At 41.8% G+C, this 18,546-nt stretch overlaps 2 long non-coding RNA genes across 2 annotated transcripts; both read left to right on the forward strand.

Moving 5' to 3' along the window:
* The first annotated feature begins 1,639 nt into the window (after positions 1-1,639).
* Positions 1,640-13,636, forward strand: LOC111981862 (uncharacterized). Its single transcript, XR_002879631.2, has 3 exons — positions 1,640-1,840; positions 3,753-3,803; positions 13,378-13,636. It is a non-coding gene; the product is annotated as an uncharacterized lncRNA (long non-coding RNA).
* On the forward strand, positions 4,919-5,767 carry LOC139022680 (uncharacterized). Its single transcript, XR_011473746.1, has 2 exons — positions 4,919-5,250; positions 5,298-5,767. It is a non-coding gene; the product is annotated as an uncharacterized lncRNA (long non-coding RNA).
* Positions 13,637-18,546: the final 4,910 nt, after the last annotated feature.

Here is an 18,546-nt window from a genome sequence, read left to right on the forward strand (position 1 = left end):
TAACTGTCATACTCTATAAATGGTGTATTAAGGGTGACAGCCATTTCCACTGTAGGGTTCATTTCCAATTGTGACATAATGCACTATGTATGTTTATACACCATTTAAAGAGTATGACAAATGCTTATAGATGATTTGTTAAGCCTTTATGTAGTGCTTATGAAGCCTTTATAAGTTGTGTTTAGTTTGAAGTGGGACCATTTTGTCTTTAGAGAAATATGAATCTGTCAGAGGGAACTACAAATGGACCAGACTGAAGTTGGTTCTAAGTCTAACCAATGATATGTCTTTTTTTCTTTGTATTATCTTTTACCAGATCTATTGTGTTATATTCTACTACATTCCTTTCACATTTACATAAACTTCAAAGTGTTTCCTTTCAAATGGTACCAAGGATATGCATATCCTTGCTTCAGGGCCTGAGCTACAGGCAGTTAGATTTGGGTATGTAATTTTAGACAAACATTTTAAGAAAGGGGCTAATCCTTAGGAGGTTAACATTCAGGGGATAAACTACAGTAGATGACTATATCCAAATATTGTTTGATTTGCTTGCCTATAAGTAAGTGATGACAGTCGTCCGACTGATAACTTTACCAGGACGAGGACCTACCAATGTCAAGCTCTTATCAAAAGCCTAATCTCTGATGATGCAAGTTAAATTACATTTTTGCTTATTATTTTATTTCACCTTTATTTAACAAGGTAAGCTAGTTAAGAACAAGTTCTCATTTACAACTGCGACCTGGCCAAGATAAAGCAAAGCAGTGCGACAGAAACAACAACACAGAGTTACACATGGAATAAACAAGCGTACAGTCAATAACACAATAGAAAAAAAAGAGTCTATATACAGTGTGTGCCAATGGCATGAGGTAAGGCAATAAATAGGCCATAGTAGTGTAACAGTATAACTTTAGTCCGTACCCTCGCCCCGACCTGGGCGCGAACCAGGGACCCTCTGCACATAACAGTCACCCACGAAGCATCGTTACCCATCGCTCCACAAAGGCCGCGGCCCCAGAGCAAGGGGAACCACTACTTCAAGGTTTCAGAGCAAGTGACGTCACCGACTGAAAGGCTGCTAGCGCGCACCACCGCTACCTAGCTAGCCATTTCACATCGGTTACATTAGCAAGGTAATTACAATTTAGCAGATTAACACTGGAGTGATAGATGAGCAGATCCTAATAATGGAAGTAGATCAAGTGCAGGTTGGAACACTTACTAAATATGGTTTCCGCAAACATCTGGCCATTAACGTGAGAATCATTGGTTAGAGCTGTATGATCTTTGCTTGAGCGGAAGACATCGGGATTTAAGAGGCATTTTAACTGCTTTCAACCCTAATTCTGTACTGATGTTGGTGTAGAGACAATTGATATTGTGGGCCTGGAATGGGATGTGTAATATGTATAGGACTTTTATTTTGACACGCATTCGAAATAGTTCATATAAGTACAACCACAATTTTGTTTTATCATTTGGGCAAAACAATTGAATGCAAACAAATAATTAATTATATTTTACTGCTGTAAGATATATCGATTATTAAGATATTGTCCATAATTGTTTTCCTTATTTTATAATTTCCACTTAAAGACTACAGGACAGAACTCTTATTCTGAAGGATTGTTATTCTTGCTGGTGTGACATTCGTTTGAGTGAGCAGTTTGTAAGGGAATGTTATTAGCTAGCTATCTTTAACAACGGTCAGTAAAGTATCGATTTGATTGAAGACCAATGGAAATGCGACGAACATGTCGACCATAACTTTTCTGCCGTCACCACTCGAATGTTCCATACCACCAGCACTGCAGCAGCGTGTTTCTCTTGCGAGGTGAGTTGAACCGCTAATGTTAGCAACAAGGTTAGTTATCAGATAATCGCAATCAGACTAGGGAACTGGCTAGTGATTTGGTAAATTAGCTAGTTTAGCAACAGTGCACCCACCTCTGGCTACGCGGGGCTAAAATCTGGTTTATGGCTGCTCCACTGGCACGAGCCACGAGTCTATGTAGCTAGCATCTAGCGAGCGTATTACGTAATAGTTACAGCACAATTACCATAATGGTTAGATAGCTAACGTTACGGAACTAGTGTGTGGTTTAACGGCTATCTACCTAGTTGTCAATCACAATGGTAGCCTAAACACTCACCACTGCTAACGTGACTTGCTAGGTAAGACATTTTGACATCTGGCCTTATCGTTTTTCAAGATTGTCATAGCTATATGACCAGCACGGTCAAATAATCACAGTGGTTATAGAGGATGCAACAAGTAAAGGTGAGTTGGTTTTTCATAGTCGAGCATTCAGAGGTCGAGACAGCAGGTGCAGTAGAGGTAGATGTGTAGCTAGCTAAGTATAAATATTTCAACTATATGGCAAGCGTGAATGTCTGATTGAACTTGTTTGTGGCCGCACAGCTCGTTCTAGCTTATCACATATTCTGCGTGTTGTCGAGTAGTGATGGGCATTTCGAGTAGTGATGGGCATTGAGCCGGCTCATTGGCTCGGTTCATGTAAAAGAGCCGGCTCATTTGGCCCCCAAATGGCTCTTCGTTCAAAATACTTAAATTGACCTAGAACCATGAAAAAAAGTGAATCTTCAATGTAAAGCCAAAAGGGTAGGCTACCATAATGTGAAATGCACGTTCAATACATTTTTACCGGGGCAAATTATTAGATGGCCTGTAAAACGTTTTTTTACGCACTGAAGATCAGCGTCGACCAGTTTGACGCGCTGTTTACTCTGTTTACCGGTATTATTACTGTTGTCGCCCTAGCCCCTTCTTTGAGAGGACGGAGGCGAGCATCCAACGTTATTGTGCATTAACGCCACCTACTGTACTGGAACGTTGCCGAATCCTGCAGATGCAGGAATGCCCATATGCAGGAATTGCAGAATGCAATTTCACCCTTCTCAACTGAACTGGGTTAGTTAAGTAATAATGCACGAGGGGGTGTGGTATATGGCCAATATACCACAGCTAAGGGCTGTTCTTATGCCCGACACATTGCAGAGTGCCTGGACACAGCCCTTAGCCGTGGTATATTGGCCATGTACCTCAAACCCCTGAGGTGCCTTATTGCTATTTTAAACTGGTTACCAATGTAATTAGAGCAGTACAAATACATGTTTTGTCATACCCGTGGTGTACGGTCTGATATACCACAGCTGTCAGCCAGTCAGCATTCAGGGCTCGAACCACCCAGTTTATAAATTAGCATTAATACTGCCTGTAAAAAGTGGAGCGGGCTAGTGTTGTGGATTCACATCCTGCCTCTTATCTTTCTCAAGGCTTAGATTTGTGTCGATTTGGCTAAAAATATAAACCTATCCTTGCGTCATATGTCTAGATTTTATTTGCCTGCCATGACATAAGTGCTTCATATTTATCTGGCTCACAGATAACCCTATTCAGGCTGATCCTCTGCACTTGGCCTACTTTTTCTATTGTCAGTGCCTATGAACAGGTGGATTATCTAAATGCTGTATTATACTTATGTGGGGTGGGTCTACCTAGCATCTGATCTCTATCAAGCTTGAGCTTTGAGTAAATAGGAGACCTGAAAACAGTTGGCCTGCTCCTTGGACATGAATTAGGATCTAAAATAAATCTTATCTAAGGTTTAGAGATTAAGATAATTATGTAATCTGTTTACATGTTGTAACAAATGTATCTCTTTATCTCTCTTTTATCCTCACTACCCCTCCCTTCTCCTTTCACTTTTTCACAATGAGAGCAGCCCCACTGAAATGGAAACACCCAAGACCTTGTTAAACAGGAAATAGACCAGGTATGCTATGCACAAACGCCTCTCGTAATCTCACGATTACACACTCCAATTGGTTGAAGTGTTATGCTCTATGTTACTGCTGTCATCATCATGTTGCTGTGCCCGTGCTGTGAATCCCTTTTCTTCAACCATGAAGGTCTTGTTAGTTTGTTTTCCTCTAGTTTTTCATCTTCTTTCATCTTCTTTCATCTCCTCCACTTTCTATGAATCATGGCTTGAGTTCATTTAGCTCATCCATGTTCAGTTCATATCTCACTTCAAAGTGGACAAGATTATAGGTAGTTGAAATACAATCTGAATCTTGGCATAGAAGTGTCAATCTCTTTGAATCCTAATGTTTCATTACTGGGGCTGAAACTTGAAACAGTTTGATTGATATATTGCACTGTACACCTTGTACTGTGTTTGCACTAGAGGTCGACCGATTATGGTTTTTCAATATCGATACCGATTATTGGAGGACAAAAAAAGCCGATACCGATTAATCGGCCGATTTATTTGAAATGTATTTATTTATTTAAAATATATATATATATATCATACACACACATTTTTGTAGTAATGACAATTTCAACAATACTGAATGAACAATGAACACTTTTATTTTAACTTAATATAATACATAAATACACACACACGCACACAGCTCTGAAGTGACAATGATACTGAAGAGTCTGCTTAGGAGACAAATACTCTCAACTGTTTGAATAAAAATAGAGTTTAAGTTACCTGTGATGAATGTTGAAAACAAAAACTTTAATTTCTATATGCAGGAAATCCTATTTTAATAATGGGCATGGTAAGAATTGACGACCAAAGTGCGAGTCATAATTCCCATGACACCTTCTAGCAAAATCTGAAAAGCTGTTCCTTCATTTATTCCATAGGATATTTTTTTAGATTCACTTAAAATAAGGTCTGCGTTTCGTGTAGGCTTACATCACCGTGCCAATTTTATAACTGTGTGGATATCCATAGGACAAGGTAACTCTGATCAATATTGGCTAAATATAAGCGAAGATCAATTRTTTTGTAGAGTAGATTTATGAAAATATGTTGACAAACGTTACCTTATCCTAGTGAGATTTACACGGGTATCAAAACGTTGAGTTTAAGCCTGCACGAAACACAGACCTTATTTGAAGTAGATCAAGACATTCTCTATGGAAGACATGAACGGTAAAATAACGAAGGAACCCCTTTCAAATTCAGCCGCAAGTTATTACAGGAATTATAACGCGTCGACTATTTCTCTCTAAACCATATACCTTTGACTAATCCGGAAACTATCACCTCGAAAACAAAACGTTTATTCCGTTCCGCATTTTATCTAACGGGTGGCATCCATGAGTCTAAATTTTCCTGTTACATTGCACAACCTTCAATGTTGTCATAATTACGTAAAATTCTGGCAAATTAGTTCGCAAAGAGCCAGGCGGCCCAAACTGTTGCATATCTGTCTCTTATACACATCTAGATGTGTATAAGAGACAGGTTGCATATACCCTGACTCTGCGTGCAATGAACGCAAGAGAAATGACACAATTTCACCTGGTTAATATTGCCTGCTAACCTGGATTTCTTTAAGCTAAATATGCAGGTTTAAAAATATATACTTGTGTATTGATTTTAAGAAAGGCATTGATGTTTATGGTTAAGTACACATTGGAGCAATGACAGTCATTGATTGATTGTTTTTTATAAGATAAGTTTAATGCTAGCTAGCAACTTACCTTAGCTTACTGCATTCGCTAACAGGCAGGCTCCTCGTGGAGTGCAATGTAATCAGGTGTTAGAGCATTGGACTAGTTAACTGTAAGGTTGCAAGATTGGATCCCCCGAGCTGACAAGGTAAAAAATCTGGCATCTGCAGAACGTTCCTAGGCCGTTATTGAAAATAAGAATGTGTTCTTAACTGACTTGCCTAGTTAAATAAAGATTAAATAAAGGTGTAAAAAAATAAATCGGCGCCCAAAAATACCGATTTCCGATTGTTATGAAAACTTTGGGTGTTGTTAGGCTAGTCTTTTTGTGCCAGTCAGAATCGCACAGCTTTTAACATCAGTTTTTTCTCTCACCCCAAAAACCTGACCCTGCACTTTCTCACAGAATATGAAGCTTGTTTGAAATAGAAAGTGAGAGCCTGGGTGTTTATTTGTATTTCATAGGTAGGTAGGCAGATGCCTGTGTGGAGTTGGTTTCGGTCTCCTGACATGATAGCCTTTATCTCCAAAAGTTGTATTGGTAATAAATGGTCTTGAAAGATAAGCTCTGTCTGTTGCAGTTGCTTTGCAAATCAAGAAACAATCTAAAGATCTAGGATGATCCTTCTAGAGTTCTTAATGCTAGAATGAACATTAGGCTACTGAGTATTAACCTGGCAGGGGATACACTACTGTAGGTCTATACCATTAAGACCAAAGCAAGAATCCCAGGTATTAAAATTGTTCAGCTGGCGAGAGTTCTGATAACAGGAGAGCATTACAGTGTAAGCTCAATGCTCTGGGTCTTGAGATCAGTGTCTATCAAATGAAGGGATTTATCTGGGTTCCAGGTGGAGAAAGACTCCAAAGTTGGGTAAATATTGGGAGAAATTATATGAACAAGATACAGAAGCAAAATAACACATAGCTAGCCTAATATGCTGAAATGATTAGGTAAGTCACATGTGGTCCTGTTGAGGGATGCTGTAACTCATTCTGTTAGTGCTCAGTACATGCTACAGGCATGGCGTGCTGTCATTCTAAGGGAAAGTAAAAGTCCCTCTCCAACAGCACATGACCAAGATCGTTTATAATAAACAAAACGGGTCTCTGAAAGTACAGGATTAAAGTGTGTCTGTAGGATCTCTGGGTATGTTGTTGTTTTGAATAATTCTGGGTTTGTTTAACATTTCTGTGTGCTGTTTTGTCTCAGTAGGACTTCTACTCTGGGTGACTGACTGTTTCCCAACTGGTTGTCAAGTCAACATGGTTTACCTGGACAACAGTCCAGTGTCTTATCATTCTTATGGCTCTTCTAGCTATTGTTCTTCCGTTATCGTGTATCATTGTATCTATCACAAGTTCACAACAACCTTTCAGGTTACCATGTCACTTTCACTAGCGCTTCCTGGACGGTCCCTGCGGCATCTTTTGACTTAGTTAAATATTAGCGAAACTATTTCCATTTAGTTATGGACAGTGTTGATTGTTTTGGTAGAACTGAATAATCATAAATGTATTTGATTAAAGCACTCTGTGTAATAGCTTTCTGGGAAATTACAGGTGTCAGTCACTTATAACACTCGTCAGCAGCTGACTTGACTTGTTTCATTTGAACCAAAAGTGTGACCGTTTGTAAAAGATGGATAACTCATTTTCTGCTCGCTACTAATAAGCAGCACCCTTTCAGCACATAGCCTAGGCCTAAACCTAAACCTGCTCCTTTTACTCTCTGTTCCAGACGTCCTAGACGACCAATTCTCATAGCTTTTAGCTGTACCCTTATCCTACTCCTCCTCTGTTCCTCTGGTGATGTAGAGGTGAATCCAGGCCCTGCAGTGCCTAGCTCCACTCCTATTCCCCAGGCGCTCTCTTTTGATGACTTCTGTAACCGTAATAGCCTTGGTTTCATGCATGTTAACATTAGAAGCCTCCTCCCTAAGTTTGTTTTATTCACTGCTTTAGCACACTCTGCCAACCCGGATGTTCTAGCCGTGTCTGAATCCTGGCTTAGGAAGACCACCAAAAACTCTGAAATCTCCATCCCTAACAACAAAATTTTCAGACAAGATAGAACGGCCAAAGGGGGCGGTGTTGCAATCTACTGCAAAGATAGCCTGCAGAGTTCTGTCCTACTATCCAGGTCTGTACCCAAACAATTTGAACTTCTACTTTTAAAAATCCACCTCTCTAAAAACAAGCCTCTCACTGTTGCCGCCTGCTATAGACCACCCTCTGCCCCCAGCTGTGCTCTGGACACCATATGTGAACTGATTGCCCCCCATCTATCTTCAGAGCTCGTGCTGCTAGGTGACCTAAACTGGGACATGCTTAACACCCCAGCCATCCTACAATCTAAGCTTGATGCCCTCAATCTCACACAAATGATCAATTAACCTACCAGGTACCACCCCAAAGCCGTAAACACGGGCACCCTCATAGATATCATCCTAACCAACTTGCCCTCTAAATACACCTCTGCTGTTTTCAATCAAGATCTCAGCGATCACTGCCTCATTGCCTGCATCCGTAATGGGTCAGCGGTCAAACGACCTCCACTCATCACTGTCAAACGCTCCCTGAAACACTTCAGCGAGCAGGCCTTTCTAATCGACCTGGCCCGGGTATCCTGGAAGGATATTGACCTCATCCCGTCAGTAGAGGATGCCTGGTTATTTTTTTTTAAATGCCTTCCTCACCATCTTAAATATGCATGCCCCATTCAAGAAATTTAGAACCAGGAACAGATATAGCCTTTGGTTCTCTCCAGACCTGACTGCCCTTAACCAACACAAAAACATCCTATGGCATTCTGCATTAGCATCGAACAGCCCCCGTGATATGCAACTTATCAGGGAAGTTAGAAACCAATATACACAGGCAGTTAGAAAAGCCAAGGCTAGCTTTTTCAAGCAGAAATTTGCTTCCGGCAACACAAACTCAAAAAAGTTCTGGGACACTGTAAAGTCCATGGAGAATAAGAACACCTCCTCCCAACTYCCCACTGCACTGAGGATAGGAAACWCTGTCACCACCGATAAATCCACTATAATTGAGAATTTCAATAAGCATTTTTCTACGGCTGGCCATGCTTTCCACCTGGCTACCCCTACCACGGTCAACAGCACTGCACCCCCCACAGCAACTCGCCCAAGCCTTCCCCATTTCTCCTTCTCCKAAATCCAGTCAGCTGATGTTCTGGAAGAGCTGAAAAATCTGGACCCCTACAAATCAGCCGGGCTAGACAATCTGGGCCCTTTCTTTCTAAAACTATCTGCCGAAATTGTTGCAACCCCTGTTACTAGCCTGTTCAACCTCTCTTTCGTGTCGTCTGAGATTACCAAAGATTGGAAAGCTGGTGAGTCTCTGATCCACGTCTATGCAGACGACACCATTCTGTATACTTCTGGCCCTTCTTTGGACACTGTGTTAACAACCCTCCAGACGAGCTTCAATGCCATACAACTCTCCTTCTGTGGCCTCCAACTGCTCTTAAATACAAGTAAAACTAAATGCATGCTATTCAACCGATCGCTGCCTGCACCTGCCCGCCCGTCCAGCATTACTACTCTGGACGGTTCTGACTTAGAATATGTGGACAACTACAAATACCTAGGTGTCTGGTTAGACTGTAAACTCTCCTTCCAGACTCACATCAAACATCTCCAATCCAAAGTTAAATCTAAAATTGGCTTCCTATTTTGCAACAAAGCATCCTTCACTCATGCTGCCAAACATACCCTCGTAAAACTGACCATCCTACCGATCCTGTTTATGACTTCAAGCCTATCAACTCCCGAGATTAGGCTGGTGTAACCGATGTGAAATGGCTAGCTAGTTAGCGGGGTGTGCGCTAATAGCGTTTCAAACGTCACTCGCTCTGAGACTTGGAGTGGTTGTTCCCCTTGCTCTGCATGGTTAAAGCTGCTTCGAGGGAGACAGCTGTCTCTTATACACATCTAGATGTGTATAAGAGACAGGCTATACTGTTACACTGGCAATACTAAAGTGCCTATAAGAACATCCAATAGTCAAAGGTATATTAAATACAAATCGTATAGAGAGAAATAGTCCTATAATTCCTATAAGAACTACAACCTAAAACTTCTTACCTGGGAATATTGAAGACTCATGTTAAAAGGAACCACCAGCTTTCATATGTTCTCATGTTCTGAGCAAGGACCTTAAACGTTAGCTTTCTTACATGGCACATATTGCACTTTTACTTTCTTCTCCAACACTTTGTTTTTGCATTATTTAAACCAAATTGAACATGTTTCATTATTTATTTGAGTCTGAATTTATTTAATTGATGTATTATATTAAGTTAAAATAAGTGTTCATTCAGTATTGTTGTAATTGTCATTATTACAAATCCATTTTAAAAAATTGGCCGATTTAATCGGTATCGGCTTTTTTTGGTCCCCAAATAATCGGTATCGGTATCGGCGTTGAAAAATCATAATCGGTCGACCTCTAGTTCAAAGGTTGTGTGAACTCAGGCTTCCCATGCAATGCTTCTCTGGTGACCTCTCCTTCAGCTTGAAAAGTGTGGAATGGTGGCGCTCCCTTGTCCTGACAGCATAATATGTTCTTGTATGTGCTCCAACAGTTGTAGCTAGATTGTGTACGGGTGGAAGCCTCTGGAACATGGCTCGAGTGGCAGGAAGCTATTGTTGTGATTTTGGTTCACAGAGGGCAGCTGTGTTAATCCGCCCATCGGGCTCAGGTTACTGCCATGTTGACTTAAAGGTCCTGCACAGTCATCCTATTTCCCAAGTAAAAATAGCCTTTTAATGACCAAAACATGCTCAGAATTTAATACATTTTACCTTCTCTCATCTATAACGATCAGAAAGCCTGAAAGAACTGTCTGAGTGGGCAGGGAGTTTATATTCATGTGCTCTCCTTGACTGGCAGCTCTTTCAAACATCCCTGTGTACATTGCCAGGTAACAAGGTAAATGGGCCACAAGTTATTGATGACTAGGTAAACATTGGACCACACGTCATTCTGAGCCTAAACGGTATGCACCAACCCATTTTCTCAGCAATATGCTCTCTTGGTCGACAGAGCTGATCATGGACTGTTGAATATCAGCAGCAATACACAATTGCATTTCTATTGTTTTGTAACTAATTACAGAATACAGTTCACTGATACATTTCTTCACCAGAATGAGTAAAGCCTGAGTCACCTTAGACATAAGGGGAATGTACATGAAAACAGCATACAATAAGTATACTGTACAATTGATTGGTGCCCTTGCATTAGCATTATAAAGGATAATATGTTCAGAATTGTATGTACATCTACATTAACTGTAAGACAACAACCAACACAATGGAATGTTAAAAATATGATTTTCAGAGGTAAATTACAAATACTATAGATACTGTAGGGGGTTTAGGGATGGAAGAACAAAAACCATATAGTGACTATCAGGTGTGTTACAGAAAATATACAGTCAAAACAGCCACAGTTACAGCCACCGTGTCAGACTCCTCAACCTCTGTTACGTACATTATGGTCAGAGCTTGTTACATCCACTGATCCACTGTCAATGATGGTACAGCAGCCGTCTTCAGGATTAGCTTCCTGGCAAGATCCATCCAATGTTCTCCCCAATTGATGAAGCAAATTGATCGTAATTTTCGGTGCAGCCTGTCCCCCTGAAATGAAAAGCAACCACTGCTGTCAGCTGTCTTCATTCTTTGGAAAATAGTGTAAAGTTAAACTAACACTGGCATCCAGCCACAACACAGTGTGCTTTTTCCAGCATGCTGGTAAGTAGCTTGCTTGCTGAAAGTCACAGTTGACAAGCATTATGTATCGTTCTGCTTGAGCTATCTTACAGTTTGTAAACAAAGCCGTATGATGCGCTCATGTGATGACTGTTCAGGTTTTACATATTTAAATTAGTTAAGATTATAAGACTACCATAGGTGTATGACATTTCCAGCTTTACGTGACGTTGCATAAAGCTGGTAGTAAATCCTGCCTCCTGGATCCAAGCGTTTGACATGGGGGGAGGTAACCAGTAACTTTATGATCAACTTTGTCAACGTAACAGCTAGTCATGTTTCATAATTGGGTCAACCTACTATTAACTGGTTTCATCCAAATATCATCACATTTTCACTGTTCGCAACCTTTTAAATTGCATTCAAACAGCCATTGATAAAATGCAATTGTGTCCTTAGCTTATGCCTGCCCATACCATAACCCCACCGCCACCATGGGGCACTCTGTTCACAATGTTGAGATCAGCAAACTGCTCGCCCACAAGTCATGCGGCCCGGTATAGTTGAAACCGGGATTCATCTGTGAAGAGCACACTTCTCCAGCGTGCCAGTGGATATCGAAGGTGAGCATTTACCCATTGAAGTGGGTTTACAACACCAAAGTCAGATTAAGACCCTGGTGAGGACGACGAGCATGCAGATGAGCCTCCATGAGACAGTTTCTGACCGTTTGTGCCGAAATTCTTCGGTTGTGCAAACCCACAATTTCATCAGCTGTCCGGGTGGCTGGTCTCAGACAATCCTGAAGGTGAAGAAGCCGTATGTGGAGGTCCTGGACTGGCGTGGTTACACGTGGTCTGCGGTTGTGAGGCCTGTTGGACGTACTGCCAAATTCTCTAAAACGACGTTGGAGGTGGCTTTTTGTAGAGAAATGAACATTCAATTCTCTGGCAACAGCTCTGGTGGACATTCCTGCAGTCAGCATGCCAATTGCACGCTCCCTCAACTTGAGACATCTGTGGCATTGTGTTGTGTGACAACTGCATATTTTTTGTGGCCTTTTATTGTCCCCAGCACAAGGTGCACCTGTGTAATGATCATGCTGTTTAATCAACTTCTTGATATGCTACACCTGTCAGGTGGATGAATTATCTTGGCAAAGGAGAAATGCTCACTAACAGGGATTTGAGAGAAATACACTTTTTGTACATATGGAACATTTCTGGGATCTTTTATTTCAGCTCATGAAACATGGGACCAACACTTTACATGTTGCGTTTTATATTTTTGTTCAGTGTATATATAAAACACAGAGATATCACCTTTTTGGCTGCACTGGGCCTTTAACCATGGGGTGAGGCATTAAACAAGAAGACAATGGATGGCAGTGTAACACTATGCAAAGCGTTGTATTACAGTAGATTGCACAGCAGTAAAATTAACTGCTGCACCAAATTCTGTAAAACACAGCTATTCAGCTATGCTTCTGTTTTACCTGCTGAGAAAACTGCAAATAAGTTTAACAATGAATGAATGCATTATGAGTAAAGCACACCACATGACTAATGCAAAAATGGCATGTGGATACAGACTGCATTCCATCAAGTCATTGATATTTAGTGTAGGAGACCATATCGGTACACACTGCTAAGTGACAGATTAGCTGGAGGTTTGCAAGAGCACCTTTGTGGCCCATCAGTAGCAAGTTGAGCTCTCATTCCAAGGCAATGTCTGTTTTAGGCTGCTCCTCTGAATCCGTTAGCATGTGATTTTGTAAATTTCTCTGCATTGGGTGGTGTTTATGTAAGGCGTTGCCATGGCAAGGAGCTGGTCCTCCGCAGTATTGGCTGGGCCCAGTGTTTCATCTGCAGTCCTGCCTGTTATGGTGGGTTGCCATGGGGATGGGCTGGTCGTTCTGCAGCAAGACCCATTAACCTATTGGATTAGGGCTCATACACTCTGTCAGGCTAGTGAACTGGAGGGGAGCCCTGGGAATGTGTCAGGCAGGTGATGTAAGGCAGGAAGCAGTTGGGGATACAAGTAAAGGAGGGATGTTCTAGCCAGTTTAGTAAGATGGTGAGAGTTCTAGGCATTTTTGATGAATGTGTTATTTTGTTTATCGCTCAGGTCTGTTCGTCAGCCACCCTCTGTCCCCCCTGCGATCATGGAGGCCCAAGCAGGGGAGGAGCTAGGCCCAAGTGGTTCGGCTCCTGCATCGTCTGACTCCGCCCCCAGCCCACATAGCGAGGCAGTGACCAATGAGCTGCAAGAGCTGTCGCTGCAACCCGCCCCCAACCTGCTGCCCCTGAGAGACAGGAAAAACGGTGAGTGCACGTTCTGATTCCAGGCAACTGCCATCAAGCCCYCTGATGAGATTAAAACCCRGGTGGACTGACGCTATATGGTGCGAAGACCATCCACTTRCATCAGAAAYCTWTTGMTATGAACTGTAGAAAATGAAAACRAAGACTGCAGCTATGAAGRATGGACAGGTTACTCAGTCTGAGGCTCTGTGTTGTGTWAACACTTCTATAATGRAGGTAGAACTATAGAACTGTAGAAKRGTTACAGTTTGCTCTCATACTTCCTKTCACTTGGCACAGTACCCACAGTGYTCTCTGGTCAAGGAGGGAGAGTTGTATGGCAAAGTTGTTAGAATTCCAGCTGAAAGAGCTCAATGAGGGGGAGGAGAGTAGTATCTTACCCATGTGCACTCCGGGTCAAAGGGTACCTGGAATGCAGTTTGCGAAAGTGCACTTGAGGAAGAGGAGTAGAAGCTGGTGTGCAGGAATAAAAGCCAGCTGAACTTGAGCTCTCATTAAGTCATGAGGAGGAAGAGCTTGTGTATGAAATTATTTTTACAGACATGAGGAAAATAGGAGTGTGTGTGTGTGTGTGTGCGATAGTCTAAACATGGGGGCTACTCTCCTTTTCAAATCAAATCAAAGTTTATTTGTCACGTGCGCCGAATACAACAGGTGTAGTAGACCTTACAAGTGCAATTTTTAAGTAAAAAATACGTATTAGGATGAACAATAGATTAGTAAGGAAATAAATAACAACAGTATAAAGACAGTGAATAATAACAGTAGCGAGGCTATATACAGTAGCGAGGCTATATACAGGAGCGAGGCTATATACAGGCACCGGTTAGTCGGGCTAATTAAGGTAGTATGTACATGTAGGCATGGTTAAAGTGGCTATTAATATATGATAAACAGAGAGTAGCAGTTGCGTAAAAGAGGGGTTGGTGGGTGGCGGGACACAATGCAGATAGTCCGGGTAGCCAATGTGCGGGGGCACCGGTTAGTCGGGCTAATTGAGGTAGCATGTACATTTAATGTATAGTTAAAGTGACTATGCATATATGATAAACAGAGAGTAGCACAGCGTAAAAGAGGGGTTGGGGGGTGCCATTTGATAAGCTGTTCAGAAGTCTTATGGCTTGGGGGTAAAAGCACTTTGTTCCTCCAAACCACACCAGCATCCTAAACCACAAGCATCTCAGCGAAGGGAATCTGTGAGACAAGCAAATTTTAAAAAGAGCAGCATGCTATCATGAGCAATACAAGTCTGAGTTAATCATGTTCACTTTTTCCACTCTTCTCACCCTTTCCACTCATGCTATCATCAGATGCTGTGTGAGTTTACATAGTTAACATTTTATTACCGCAGACAAAGCAGCAAACTGCAGCTCTAACTTGGCGTGTTATCCCCGAGCGTACACGCCCATGCTCAGTGTTGTAGTAGTGAACTACATGTAGTTCAACTAGTCATTTAACTCCGTTTTTGCAGTAGCTTGGTGGTAGTTGACCTCAATTCATAACTTTTTTTGCCTTGAGGCTAGCTACTGGAACTACATGACTTTTTCAGCTAAAAGATAATATGGGTGAAGTAGGCAATTTCCTTTTATTTTTTGGCATCAGACCTGTCTAATTCTCACTTGAAACACAGTTTGTGTGTTTAATAGGCTAAAAACATTCTGTTAACTTCTTGCAATTTGTAGTCTGATATTTCAGATTTAGATATGATTATTTTTCACAAGGTACTTTGGATGTAATTAACCTCTTGTTCAAAGTAACTTTAGTTCAGTAAACTATATTTTTCTTAAGGGTAGCTTTAATGTAGCTTATCTTCTTACAGTGTGAAGTAATTGGTAGCTTGGTAAACTATATTTTCAGAGTAGCTTCCCCAACACTGCACATGCTCAGTTATTTTAGGAATTCAGAGCTACATACTGGTCCCAATATTTCACTGAAGTGCAGGCAGCTCAACACGACTGTTTATTGACTAAGTTGGCCCGGGTCCAACCACTTTGCTAAGGAGGAGGCCTGAGAGATCAAGTGTGTAGTGGTTGTCGAGGTACTGCACTCACACCCAGACCGCAGTTGTATTCAAAACACAGCAGGGCTAGACACTGCTGCCCTGACACTGTGCTCTACTCCACTCTGATCTCCATCTTGCTCTGTGAATGAATGTTCACCAATGGATAGCATGCTAATTGGGGTGTATGGGTGTCAGTGTACGTTTGCCGATAAGCATGCACACACAGGCTCCATTATGAGTGAGCATGCTCTGCACCTTTAGTCTGCTGTTCTGACAGGTGAGGGGAGGAGTGTGAAGTGTCTGTAGGGAGTCAGGTGTGATGAGGTGCCTGGGCCGTGTTTATTGGTCACGACACACCAGAGATAAACGTTTCCTAATGGAAAGCAGAAATCTGTGCTCTTAATGAACTAGTTCAGCTAGTTCCTCCACGTTTAAAAATGTTTTTGTCTCCTACTGACACAGAGCACTGAGTTGATTCTCAACATAGACACACACACACACACACACACACACACACACACACACACACACACACACACACACACACACTGNACACACACACACACACACACACACACACACACACACACACACACACACACTGGACGTCTGTTGTTGTTTTTTGTTTTTTTAATATCCGAAACGTACAATATACTTGCAGTGAAGCCGCTCAACAACTACATCATACCAGTCATCCAACAGACTCTCATTCAGAGCGACACACAGAAGCATCCAGGGTCAAGGCCCTGCTCAAGGGCACGTTGATAGATCTCCCACTAGGCCAAAAAACGTGAACCCGAACCCTCCAAGACGTCTGTTTCCATGGAAACAGAAATGTCTTCCTGACGTTTATCTGAAACACTCATGCTCGAGGAGCCTTACGTAGCAGAGAATAATAATTGATTGATGTGTGTGTTTTTCTATAATAGTGTGGGTGTTGGCATGTGGATTTTGGGATATTAGCAGCCGACGGTTATGTTCTTGACGTAGATATATCCTCAATTCCTTATCTGTTCATATTTTGATATGTTTACACATCTATGGTAATCAAGGCTGTCAAACGAGAGAAGGGAGAACAGAGATTAATTGAAGGGAATGATGGGAAGGGAGGAAAAAGATTATAAACAAGGGGCAGCAAAGAGCGAGAGAGATGAGATCAAGAGGCATATAAAGTCCACTGCTATGAGTCTAAATGTGTATATATTTTTTTTCAACTGTGAAATATTCGTGGAAAACCTTGACACCTGAACCATATAGCTGACCTCATGTACTGTGAATGTGATTGACCAGGAATAAGGGACGTGACGCACGTGACAGTAAGGATGACTGCACGAAGAGATAATCACCCTGAAGTCCTATGAACCCTACTTGCTCTTTCATCTCTGGCCCTGAACACATGCTGCCAGATGTACACAGCAGCTGGATTGAACATTGTGGACCACTAAAAATATCAGTGTCCTTTGGGATGATACACGCTGCCATCTTGTGGCTGACAGAAACACTACAACTGGCCATACAGCATTAGAGGAAGGACAGGGAACTGAAGTACTGTGGCACATCACATGTACATTGACATTTGCATGTATGCAACATGTCCTATGTATCAGGAGATGAGGTTCATTTTCAAACCTTGGACGTTCTCTTAATGTAATCGAAATGTCTTTTTCAGTGTTAACTTGTGTTTTTATGTGTTCAAATGCACTGAGGATATTGAACAGGTTCTAGATCCTTAACACAAGATATGTGTCGAGTCAGGTTGTGTGTGTGCAGGGATATCTGTGAGTAACCCTAGCTGCCATCTGCACCAGTGAAGGGTAGCTGGATATAGCCTCCATAGCCAGCTGGCCTACTATTTAAAACAGTCAGCCCGAGGGGAAGGCTTGGTGGGGGGCGCTCACATTCTGGAGCCCAGGCCCAGAGAGAAGGAGTTAATTCGAGACTTGTTTACCGCACACCCTTCCTCCTGAGTAAGACCTCGATGAAGAGGTGTGAAGGCAGCAGTAACTGTTTGAATGTGGACTCCATCTTGTTTCAAACACAGTAGGCCCACCAGATATTGAGATGCCAGGGCCCAGTTTCCCAAAAGCATATTAAGTTCATCGTTAGAACCTTCGTAGTAGCATGGTTAGATTTCCAAGCTGTTTCCCAAAAGCCTTGTTACTAAAGTTGCACCTCAAAACGCTCTTTATTTACCMACTGCCTCATACCACTCTTAACAGCTAAMTGCGTCGTTAGATGCTTTTGTTSCCCTTCTGCTTCACTRTATACACAGATCTCCGCTAAACATAGAAACAAGATGTTTATCMGTCTCTGTGACCGCCGATAACATRYGAACAAAGTTGACTACAAATACAAAGTTGCCAGTGTTTTTGTAATTGTTACAAACAAGTGAAGGATAAGAAGATGCTTCAAATGAAAACGGAGATGCATACAGGGCTATAGGGCTATATATTGAAATCGTATTGAGTTCTATTTACAGTAGCTAATTGTAGGCTACTTTGTAATTTTTGACTCAATATATTTTGATGTGTAACAATGTGCGCAATTATATGCCCAAACTGATTTAGTGCATTATTATCGGGTTAGCATTAGAATAAGCCGCCTCATTATTTGCAGCCATAATGTGGTAATATATCTCTCTAGGAGCTGACCCATCGTCAGTATTGTGAAATAATTAGTATGTTAAGGTAAGATTTGAATGGAGAAAGCTGATCTGAGAGCAGCGCTGCCTTTCTTTCAATCCTATCACTATTGCCACATGCGCCAACGACTCACTTAGAGAATGTCCTCTCTTTGGTGTTTTGGGAATCTCATGTTAGATCTTCTGTCGTTGTAGCGATTCATCGTTAAAACACTCATTAGTCTAGTTTCCATCGCTATCGGGAAACCGTACCCAGGCCGGTATCAGATACCCTAGCGGTTTCCTCTTGGTCTTGGAATAGGAGGTACCCTGATTACACGCAGTGAATG

This window comes from Salvelinus sp. IW2-2015, linkage group LG20 (genome assembly GCF_002910315.2).
Source record: "Salvelinus sp. IW2-2015 linkage group LG20, ASM291031v2, whole genome shotgun sequence".
Taxonomy (NCBI): domain Eukaryota; kingdom Metazoa; phylum Chordata; class Actinopteri; order Salmoniformes; family Salmonidae; genus Salvelinus; species Salvelinus sp. IW2-2015.